This window comes from Festucalex cinctus, chromosome 15, assembly GCF_051991245.1.
Source record: "Festucalex cinctus isolate MCC-2025b chromosome 15, RoL_Fcin_1.0, whole genome shotgun sequence".
Classification (NCBI taxonomy): domain Eukaryota; kingdom Metazoa; phylum Chordata; class Actinopteri; order Syngnathiformes; family Syngnathidae; genus Festucalex; species Festucalex cinctus.
The window spans coordinates 12,844,935-12,856,814 of NC_135425.1; the positions used below are offsets into that span (position 1 = coordinate 12,844,935).

The following is an 11,880-nucleotide window of genomic DNA, read 5'->3' on the forward strand; positions in this document are numbered from 1 at the left end:
GCCTTTTAGTATTATGCATGTAATCATTTTTACTATTGTGTATGATTATACTATGGAAATCATGTAATAAACCAAAAAAACAAAAGAAGTCATGTCTGTGTGAATTTATCAATAAATAATCGTTGCATATATCATTTAAATTCATTTTCTGATGATGATGGCTGAGAGGAAGTGTATGGAGAAGCTTTACTACGATGCCTCACACCCGGCCAGTTTTGGTGGTGTAGAGCGTTTACACAGGTGTACAGGATGTTACGGGTAAAAAAGTAAATCGTGATCGAGTCAGGGGTTTCTTAATCGAGCAAGATGCCTACACCTTACACAAACCCGCTAGAATCAATTTCCCACGAAACAGGGTTTTTGTCCCAAGGGCGCTGAATCAATTTCAGGCAGACCTCTGCGATATGCAGGCCCTGGCTGGCGTCAACGATGGATTTAAATATTTACTGACCGTCATCGATGTTTTTTCAAAAAAAGCCTACGTACGCATTTTGAAGGATAAGACGGCTCCGCAGGTAGTTAAAGCTTTTGAATCTGTTTTGTCTGAGAGTGGGACGCCTCGAAAAATACAGACCGACGCGGGTAAAGAATTTTTTAACAGACATTTTCAGAACCTGATGAAAAAACACAACATTGTTCATTTTGCTACTGCCAGTGATCTGAAAGCCCAGGTTGTTGAAAGGTTTAATAGGACTTTAAAAACTAGAATGTGGAGATATTTTACGGCCAGAAACACACGCAGGTATATCGACGTCGTACAAGATTTAGTAAGTAGTTATAACGAAAGCTACCATAAAAGTATAAAAATGAAGCCCAATCAAGTTACTGACGGAAATACTCAACAGGTTTTCCAGAATCTATACGGTAATATGCCGATAGAGCAAAGTGGGAAATTAAAAATGCGTTTTAAAACAGGAGATGTGGTGAGGATATCTAAATTAAGAGGAGTGTTTGATAAAAAATACGAGCAGAGCTTTACGGACGAATTGTTTACCATATCTGAATGTCTTCCTCGTTTTCCACCCGTCTACAAACTGAAAGATTATGACGGGGATGTCATAGAAGGATCGTTTTACGAAGGTGAATTACAGAAGGTGAGCGTATCAAAAGACCACACATTCCATATTGAGAAAATCCTTAAAAGGCGCACGATGAGGGGGCAGAGACAATTCCTCGTTCGTTGGAAGGGATGGCCCTCGAAATTCGATAGCTGGGTCCCCGCTTCTCAGATTGTAGACGTTTAAAAAAGAGTTTCAAATACAACTTGTATCAGAAGCCGGCATGGATCCCTTACACGATGGAGGATTCTACGTTACTCTACCTTCTAACGCTAGTATGGATGTGTATACGGACAACACAATCTCACAGTTCAGAGTGAATTTGGCCCAACACATTGATCTCGAAGGAAGTTGGGAGGTGGCCCTGACTGAGATTTCATACCCTCGTAGTTGGATAAACGTACCCGAAAACCAGACTACTTTCTATATAAAAGATATGACGCTTTCCAAAGCTAAGGATGCAAAGAACTCCGAGACAGCTAGAGGGTCTGATAAAAACGAATTTGTAACCCACACCTTAGATATTACATCCGGGGAATATGAAGATCTTGACAAGCTACGAGAGGCGGTTCTGTATATTATAAAAAATAAAATAGGCAACCAAATTTTACTCCATTACGATATTAATATGCGGAAATTTCTTTGGATGTCGTCAACCGGATGTTATAAGATCCGCTTTAATGCACCGTTGGCTTACATACTTGGTATGAAGGAAGGACAATGGTTTACTATAAAACCTAATTGGTTACCTGCCCCGTACCCAGCCGATATAAAGGCGGGTCAATACCATTTATACGTTTATACAGACGTGGTGCAACACCAGACGGTAGGGGATGCCTATGCTCCGTTATTGAGGACTGTTCCGATCGAAGGGAGATACGGGGAGTTTATTTTTAAAACTTTCAACCCTGCTTACTACCTGCCTATTAGTAGGAGACATATTGAAGAAGTAGGAATACAGATTAAGACGGATCAGAATCAGCCGGTTAATTTTAAATACGGAAAGATAATTATTACCCTGCATTTTAAACCGAGGTAAAAAACAATGGTCGTGATGGAGACACACCCTGACCTGTATCGCTTTGTTAATTATTACGAAACCCAAGCAGGAGGGTCGCTTCCGGGTTTTCACGGGGCCCCTGTGCAATATGGGCGAGGTTTGGGCTCCATTTTTTCTAAACTTTTCCGTTTTGTCGTACCTTTAGTCAAAAAAGGTTTTACAGTAGCGAAACCTCACCTGCAGTCGGCGGCTAAAAATATTGCCATGGATGTAGCAGGACGTGCGATGGAAAGAATACAGAGAAGAGAAAAGAATCAAGATGGATCCGGGTTAATGGTTTTGGCTCGAAGACCTTCGAGGAGACCGATAGGTCAGAGACTGGTTACTCATAAAAAGCGTAGGCGTGCAGTCAAAAGGAAATCAGTCTCAAGAAGGAAGCGCCGAAGAAGCAACGCCGACATTTTCTCTTAAACAATCTGACGAAAATGGCTCTTTTACATCACAAGTCGCAAGAATGCACTCTGTCGGAATTAGATTTGTTCTCACCCCCAATGACCCAACTTTCGATAGAACAAAGCCAATACGTCGAAATTTCACCCTTATCAGCTTTGACGGAGCAAGGACCCATTGAATTCTTCATACCGGGGGACGGTTCTAAATATATGGATCTCTCGGACACAATGCTTTACCTGCGTTTGCGAGTAACACACAGAGACGGCTCTCATCTGGGCCCCACCGACCACGTAGGCATCATTAACTATCCGTTAAACACAATCTTTACCCAAGTAGATGTTACATTAGGGGATAGACTCATCTCACAATCAAGCGCTACTCACCCTTACAGAGCTATGATTGAAACATTGTTAAACTTTTCAGAGGATTCTCTCAAAAGCCAATTTAGCACAGCCATGTTCTTCAAAGATACACGAGGGCGGATGGATTCAACATCGCTCACGGGCAACGATGTTAATGAAGGGCTGGTTCACAGAGCCCAATTGATTGAGGGGTCCAGGGAATTTCAACTCCTAGGCCCCATTCACTCGGATATTTTCTTTTGTGAGAGATACCTCTTAAATAACGTGGATCTAAGGCTAAAGCTAACAAGAGCCAGCGATGATTTTTGTTTAATGAGTCCCCCCGACGCTGATTGCTCTCTGAAGATAATAGGAGCCACCCTTTTTGTAAAAAAAGTAGCGGTCGCACCGGCCGTTTCTTTGGGTCACGCAGCGGCTCTCCACAAAGACAACGCGCTGTACCCCCTATCGAGGATCAACGTAAAGACTTACTCTATACCCCAGTTATCGAGGATCTGCCATCAAGACAATCTCTTTTTGGGACATACGCCAAAGTATGTGGTTTTAGCACTCGTCAATCACAGCGCTTTTGTGGGGCGGAAGAATTTAAATCCTTTTAACTTTGCCCACCACAATATTGAATACCTAGCCCTAACTCAAGAAGGGCGGCAGATCCCATCTAAGGCGTTTCAACCCCAATTTAACGCAGGAAACGCAGTGCGCGAGTTTCATAACTTGTTTTCCTCGACGGGGAGGTTTTTAAAAGATTTACCTCTAAGTATAGACCACGAAGACTTTCAACAAGGCTATGCTCTGTTTGCCTTTAATCTAAATCCTAGCCAGGACACAGAGGCTTTATCCCCTGTGTCCAGCGGTACACTCAGATTGGAGATGAGATTCAGGACCCCGCTTCCCCATACCGCCACACTTATTGTGTACGCTTGTTACGACTCTATTTTAGAAATTAACTCGAAGAGGGAAGTGTTAATGGACTATTACTGAGGAGATGAACGGAAGGGAATTGGAGAGTTTGATGACACGTTTACAAGGACATTTATTTGGAGGCGTTTACGCTTCGGACGAGTTATCCTCCTTGAAACCCTCGCCCCCCATATACTATATAGTTAATACACACCCCCGCTCTAAACCCGGAGAACATTGGTTGGCTCTCACCTTGGAAAAGGACGACTCTGCATCTTTTTTCGACCCCTTCGGCTTTCCCCCTGATTTTAAATATTACCCACAAAGTATAAAGTCTTTTCTGGAAAAGTATTCTAACCGTATAATTTACCATAATCGCCAGTTACAACACGAACTGTCAGCGGCCTGCGGCCCTCATTGTGTGTACTACCTGAGCCACAGAGGGTGTGGAGAGTCTTACCAGGATGTGATGGACTGCTACACCGACGATGTAATCAAGAATGATGCTATGGTATCTGCTTTTGTTCGGCGACACCGGTTTTTTACCTGCAAACCATGCGGAGGACAAAAATCATGTTCTTTCAACAAATTTAAAAAATGTCATTGTCTGTAACGGATTATGTTTTTCAAATCATTTATTCAATAAAAGCAATTTAAAAAGCAATACAGAGTGATGTGTTTTTCCTTACATAAAATAAGTGTCATATTTAAAACCCCTCCCACTTTATAGTCGAAGCAGTCCGTTTTCTTTTCTTTTTCCCGTTCGAAGATTCCTTAACAATGGGATTAGATGTATATGAGCCGTTTTTTAGACGTCTCAACTCCTCGCGTGCATGTGGGTTAGAAACCGTTGTTTCGGGTATATTGAGTTCTGAGAGGGTGTGTAGAAACTCGCTCCAACCTCTAGGACCTTGCGATGAAACATTCTTGCCGATGAGATGTTTGAGTAAATCAGTCATGTGGGATCCTCTGACGGGCTTACCTCTGAAGATGAATTCGCTGCGAGGAGTCCAACCTCTTTCGTCGGTAGACAGTTTTCTTAAAACATAATCGGCGTTTTTACGGTAACGAGGAGGGATTGTTTGGACGATGTCGAGCCAGGCTTCATTCTCCAAACCCGTCGCTTCATCTGATGGGGATGTGTTTGATGTCTCAGCAGGTAGAGTCAGGTTGATTGGTCGTCGTTCGTTTTCCCCTTGTTTGAGCAACCCTAAATATCGTTGCATCAAGGATTGGTACTTTTTAATTTTCTCATACTGGTCTAGAGAACTATCTTCTAGGACCTCCTTCATTTTAAAATCCAAATTACGCTCCGCCGTCTCTCGAATGGTTGGTTCCGGCCTGCTTAAACGTTCCAGTTGGTGAGGTGAGACAAGAATCATTTTCTGAGCTGTTCTCAAACTCATGTTGGTTAAAGTTTATTTATTTATTAGACCGCCTAAAAGACTTCCGAGGACAGGGGCGAATGCCCCCAACAAGGGTAAGATAAAACCACCCTTTTGAATCAAGACCGCACGTTTTTTCTTCAGACTTTTTTTCTTATCGGCCAATTCTCTGATCACCTTCTTTTGCTTTTTTAGCCTCTTATACTGCGAAGGACTCAGCGGTATGTGACCTTTTAAGAGATTTAGAGCAATCTCGCAGAGAGCTTTCACCAAGCTACCGGGACCGCGCAAAAGTATGTCTTTACGTTTCTTGGGCTTGGCGTGAAACAAAGTTTTGAGCAGCGGAGCATTTCTTTTTAAAAGCTTCGACATCTTATTAAGTCTTGGGTATGTAGACGGTAGGCCACTGATGAGCTAGTAAGCCCGTCCTCAGTCTATATTGATCTGGACATGTCGGGGTTAAATCCACTAATAAATACCCGTGAGCGTCTTTGGTAGCGTCTTCAAAGCTTTCCAAAAAATACTTTTTCTTTGAGGGAAATATCTGATTAGCCAAAACACTCGTTTGTAATTTATCACGCGGGTTTTTAAACAACACCATATAATTACTGTTGAGGCTGATTGTCCGGCTGTATTTACCTTGATGAAAAATGTTCTGCGTTAACATGATGACGCTCATATTCCTATGATGTCTATATTGGGTAAAAATTCTTACGACCTCAGGGTGGTCCGACGCCTGAAAGATGACGTCGTCCAGAATAACCAAATGACTTTGACGCGCTGGAAACAAACTTTCATCCTCAAAAGAATCAGGGAGACCTTTCACAAAGTTAATATTTTTATTCAGCTTTTGAAGTTCCTCGTACAGAGGTTGAAAAGAAGTGTAGATCCATACAACATTGTCAGGAAGACTTTTCATAACATGGTTACAATTTTCCAAGATACTTTTTACAAAATATGTTTTTCCACACCCGCTTGGTCCAGATATTAAACAAGAAAAGGGGGGTTGAAGCCTCGGATCAAAATCAACTTGATTCAACTCCATTTCACAAAACACACTAATAACCGAAAGGCAGGGTGTGTCCGTGGGGGATAAGACGTCTCTTGTCATATACTACCCTGAACTTTTTCATGAATGACCTGTTTTTTAGGTGAAAACCCTTTTTGTTACGCACGATAGTGTGTTGAGGCGTTTCAATCGTTCTGGTTTGTGTGCCTGATGAGTCAATGTACCCTTCGACTAAATTCTTGATGCTGTCAAAATTGACGCGTTTGCAAGTGTCATGGGTCTGTGTGATACCTTTTACCTTCATTACCGTTTTCATGCTGTTCCTAGTTTGGTAGGCGTAACTTTTAGGACCCGCTGAAACAAACTCCTGAATGCTATCTCCTCCCAACTCGTCAGTCAAATCCCCCAAATAGTCACCTAATTCCAAAGGACTTTCGCCGTCTTTGACTACATAGACGAGGCTGTCCGTGTCGGTGTACAAAACACTCGTCTGCAGTCGCTCCAAATATGCGTACATTTTTAGACGTGCATAAGCCGTGGTCATGCATGCTGCAAAGATGTTAGCGGTTTTGGAGGGGGGGACGTTGCAACGTCGGTGGTAGCTGTACTGCACGATCGACCTTTGATCGTTGAGGAAGTGAAAGGCTTTGATCTCGTACAACCCCGAAAATAACAATTCAAAGAAGCGTTCTGTGCTGCTTACAATCTCTGTTTTATCCAAATTATCACGCTGTCCCAATTTGCCCCAAAAGTTGTTGAGGCATAATTTAGACACCTGCCTCTTACCCGCATTCACATTTATTTTTGAGGGGTCTAGTCTAATACCTTGGTGAGTCTCATAGTTTTCGATGTACTTTTCCCTACCTGCCTGATCAACGACGTAGGAAGGATACCCCGAGGCCTCTTGCTTCCCTTTTAGGAATGTATCGATGTATGCTTTGAAGACGTCGCTACTCGACGAGTCAAAATGCCACACCTCCGTAATTTGTGATACGGTGTAGCCCAGCTCGAGAGCCTTGTTGAATTCAGGCGTAACCCAAACACCGGTTAAGGCTCTCTCGTCATCGTTATGCGAACACGAACTTTCTTGATTGTTAAGTTCTGCACACGTGCGACAAAGTGTAAACACCAGTTTACCTCTTGCTGTTTTGTAGGGCAGCAGGGGGAAATAGAGGCCTCGTGGAGGGTTGACTTTAGCTCTGATGAACCCGAAATACTTTTGGGGGTCATCGAAATTGTCGTGAATGATGGTAGGATGTCCTAACGGATAGGCACATGTGCTGTTGACAAAAGGATAAAGCGATGTAACATCGACGTACATTACACGTTCACCGGGGGCAGCCGTATAACGTAACACGAAGGCATTTGTTCTCCCTCCAAAAAGAGCTTTACGTGGTATAAGAGGCTCAGGGAATTTTGAATTGCGCAAGAACTCTCTTACATCCGGATTTGACTTTTTTAACCGCAGCCACTCATGCTCCCACATCAACACAAGCTGTACACCGTGCTTGACTTTTAGATCCTGTATTTTCTTTTTAACCCTGTCAAACTTTTCTTGAAACGGTCGTTTACTCATAGGACACTTTTGAGTAGGATCGTAACATTCACGGCATCCGTGATAGAAACATCCGAGATATTCCCATACATATTTTACGCCGTCTATCAAAGCGTACCCGTCTACATAGTACTGCCCGATCTTGACCTCCCCCTTGTTTAAGGCGTGAATAATAGGTATTTTTTGGCTGTGCGCCACCCACATTAGGTATTGGATCGAATCGCGTGAGAATGATTTGGATTGTTGTATGTAATTATCGGTCGGCGTAATAGCCAATGTTTTAGGTGTTAGGAAATTGTTCCGGAACACCTTCATGCAGGAGGAGGCGATAGTTACAGAATTGAACGGGTCTGTACCAGTCGCATTAAGAAACTCCTCTCTAAATTTCTCACAAGCTGTCGCCAAAATATTCACATCATTTCTGCAGTACATTAGAGCTTCCTGAGCAAAATTGAAGGTTCCCTTACACGCTACCTCGTACCATTCAAAAAACTTTGTACGATGGACCGTCGACATACGCTCTACCCCATAATATTTTGGATCAGGGTAGGGACCGATGTAATTTAAATGGTCTAGAGAGCTAAAGCCATGGGGGAAATACCCTTTAGTTTGATCGATGAAACCTAGAGCTTTAGGCAAGGAGCTGAGGGGCATCGTGAGGAAGGACAAGGAGTCGATGTACCCCAGTTTGTAGTCCGTATCTGAGAAACAAATGACTTTGCTCCCTTGCATAATGACGCTGACATTAACCCCCATGTCTACCATTTTGTTTAGAATGATGTAAGCGTCAAAACCTTTGGCGTTGTGAGCGATTAGTTTAGACTGTTCAAAACGAGGGTTCCTGACATAATCAAGAAATTGTTCGACGCAATCAAGACCCAACCAATGTTTTTCCACCCCCTTTGTCGATTTGGTACACACTAGGTAGGGTTTGTGTTTACCGTCAGCACCTACGAATGTTTCAAAATCGTAGTAAATTATTTGTTTACAAGGCGCTTCCGGTTTTAGAGGCTGCATGTAACACAGATGAGGGTTTCCTCTCGCCTCATCACCGCCCTTAGGTAGAACCTCTCCACATACTGTGCATTTGGCTTGAGGGCATTTATGTTTAACATTCTCCCCCTGTGATTTGACGTAATATTCCACACTGCATTCGCTACATTTTTTGTATTTCTCACAGTTGCTAGTCTCGGATTTTGAGGTCTGTCTGCGTTCTTTGTGTTTAACGAAGCAACTCTCGTTCTGACATATTTTGTTACAATCGTTACAATGAATGGCTTTGAACGGTTGTTGTTTGCAGGTAGGGTCGAGACAGATGTGACAATGCCCCTCACAACTATGTTGTTCTTTGTTTTTATGCCCTTTGTAACATTGTCTGCAAAAGTAGGATTTCCCTATGAACTCCTTAACCGATTTTATTCCATAATAGTGTCCGTCTAATAGCAGTAAGAACACTGAGTCCTCTGATTTGGGGTATTGCGTCTCAAAAAAAGACAGGGGGCGTTCGCAATCCGCTCTATAAGCTATAACGATTTTGCGTTTCACAAGCGTTTCAAATTTGTGTACGTCCCTCAGACTAACGGCAGTCTCACAAGTCAACCCCACGCTTTGCTGTAAATAACGAGCCCTCTGTGTAGCCTGATCAACAGTCAACGTTCCGTCAAGCAGGTATGCTAACGATCTAGCAAAGCATAATTTATCATTTTTGTCATACGTTATGTACAAACATCTCTTCTTCTTTTGAACCATTTCATCATTTGTAGTCAAAATTAGTTTGCGTTTGGCACCTCCTCCGCCATTAACATCAAATACAATCTGTACAACAAGTTCTAGACTATTGTCGGCCAGTACCTCTGTATTAGATTGTGCGATGCGATCTAGCAAATTATGGACTGCGTCAGTTACGTCATTCGGGTCATTAACAGCATCTAGGTAACAGTGCTCCCTCACATTTTCACCCACTATTTCTGCTTGGACTATATCACCGCGACTAGTCGATCTGATTACCTCCTGCACAGCTTCATTCAAATTATTGCCAATGTTTGTGTAGAAGGCTGCAAAATCAAGGGGGTCTTCGGGTCTCGTCGTATTTAGATGTCGTCTTATCTCCAAGTTGTTAAAATTCGGACGCCTAACTTGTCCCCCCACCTGTCTGTTCGTGTCTGAAGATTGTTGCAAGGTGGAATGTGTACTGGGGGTTGGTGCTGGGGGATGTTCTGCTTGAATGTGTCGATGTACCCGAGACTGTTGTTGGAGGTCTTGTCTAGCTGGTGTACTACTACCACCAGCTTCTGTCTGTTGCGTTTGATTGTGCGTGTATGGTTGGTATTGAAAGTTTTGTGTATTTGACACAAGTGTCTGCTGGCAATGTGTACTGCTGCTACCTTCTACATGTTGCGTTTGATTGTGTGGGTGTGGCTGGTGTTGGAGGTCTTGTCTATCTGGAGTATGTTCTTGTCGGTAATGTGTACTGCTGCTACCTTCTGCATATTGCATTTGATTGCGTGGGTGTGTCTGGGGATGTTGTGAAAATGATACAGAGGATTGCTGTTGGTCATTTCTATGTATGTCTGGTTCAAGTATGTCCTCAAAGGCTTCGCCGTTTGAAGATGACTGGTTAAGACGTGCAAGAGCCCTCTCTAAAGGATTAAAGAAATCAATAAAATCCTCAATGTGTCTTATAGCCACAAACGGATCGCCATCATCGCCACCGATTTCATCAGGCATTTGAAAAGGCTCGATTTGCATAGAGATCTCATCGTTTAAGACATTTACAATTTCAGCCAAACCTTGACCTACATTATCTAAATCCATGTCACCCCCCTCAGAGTTTTCCATTTCAGATTAAAATGTCCACATAGCAAGTACAAAAACACAAGATACAAAAAGAAAAGTCGGATAAAATAAGTTGTTGTAGTAAACAAGAAAATCTTTTACCGGTAATCCGGTATAGATTCGTTCGCCGTCTCAAAAAAGGTTTCGATGTAGACGATTCTCTCCAGCATGAGTCGACGCTCACCTCTGTACGGATACGGGTTTTCAAACCCTCTTGCTCCTCCTATAAGGGAATAAAATAAATAAAAACTTAATATTTTAAGTACATATACTACACAAAAAACCTTACAAAATGTGTTTACAATCATCCATAAAAAGTATTTATTTTAATAACCTTTCAACGTTAATTTAAACTAATAACATTTTATTATTATTGTTATAGTTATTGAGCACTTAATATTAATAAATGTTACAGTTAATACATCGTGAGCCATTCCTTTAAAACACACCCAGTTAAATTTATTTAATAAAGCAGAGTTAAATCACATCCGTAAGATTATATTTAAAAATATTTACTTCAGTACTATTATCAAACTACCCTTTTATCTAGCTTATTATCTATCTCATAAAATAAATCAAAACTTAATATTTTTAAGTACATGTACTACACACAAACAAACCCTTACAAAATGTTTGAAATCCTCCATAAAAAATACATATTTATTGTAATAACCTTTCAACGTTTATTTTAACTGACATTTTGTTATTATTATTTTATAGTTATTATATAGTACTTAATATTAATAAAAGTTATGCTTAATACATCACCCCCTTACAACACACTCATTATTTAAATTTATTTAATAAATAGATCCGAATCACATTCGTAGGTTTATATTTAAAAATATATTTTTTCTATCTATCTATCTTTTTTTCTTTCTTTCTTTCTTTCTTTCTTTCTGTGTCTGTCAGCTTTCTCTGTGTGTCTCATAGCCTTTGCTTACAGGGGGGTTCACGATGGGGTGGGGGACACCCTATTCTGCATACTACGTCGCTATGAATTCTGGGGGTCGTAGTTTTTATAAGCACGTTGTGTAGGCTGATTTTCACGTCACTACTTCGCTATGAATTCTGGGAGTCGTAGTTTTTATAAGCGTCTCACGACTTGTTGTTCTTTTTAAGTATATTCAGGTTAGTTTGTAAGTAAGTAAAAACATTCGCTCCCGTAAAAACAGACAAATTATTATTTTTTAAACGTTATCAAGAAGACGTTACTTACCCTCGATGTATATTGGATCAGTTTGAACCCCGATGTTTCCATCTACCATCGGAGGTATCCAGAAGCGTTCTTCCGCCCCGCTCGTCGCATCATTGCTGGGTTCT

At 41.6% G+C, this 11,880-nt stretch overlaps 1 long non-coding RNA gene across 1 annotated transcript in view; it reads left to right on the plus strand.

Annotated features, from left to right (window-relative positions):
- The window catches only part of LOC144001931 (uncharacterized), an 87,260-nt gene that overhangs the window by 41,659 nt on the left and 33,721 nt on the right, over positions 1-11,880 (plus strand). The gene's annotated exons all lie outside the window — the stretch shown is intronic.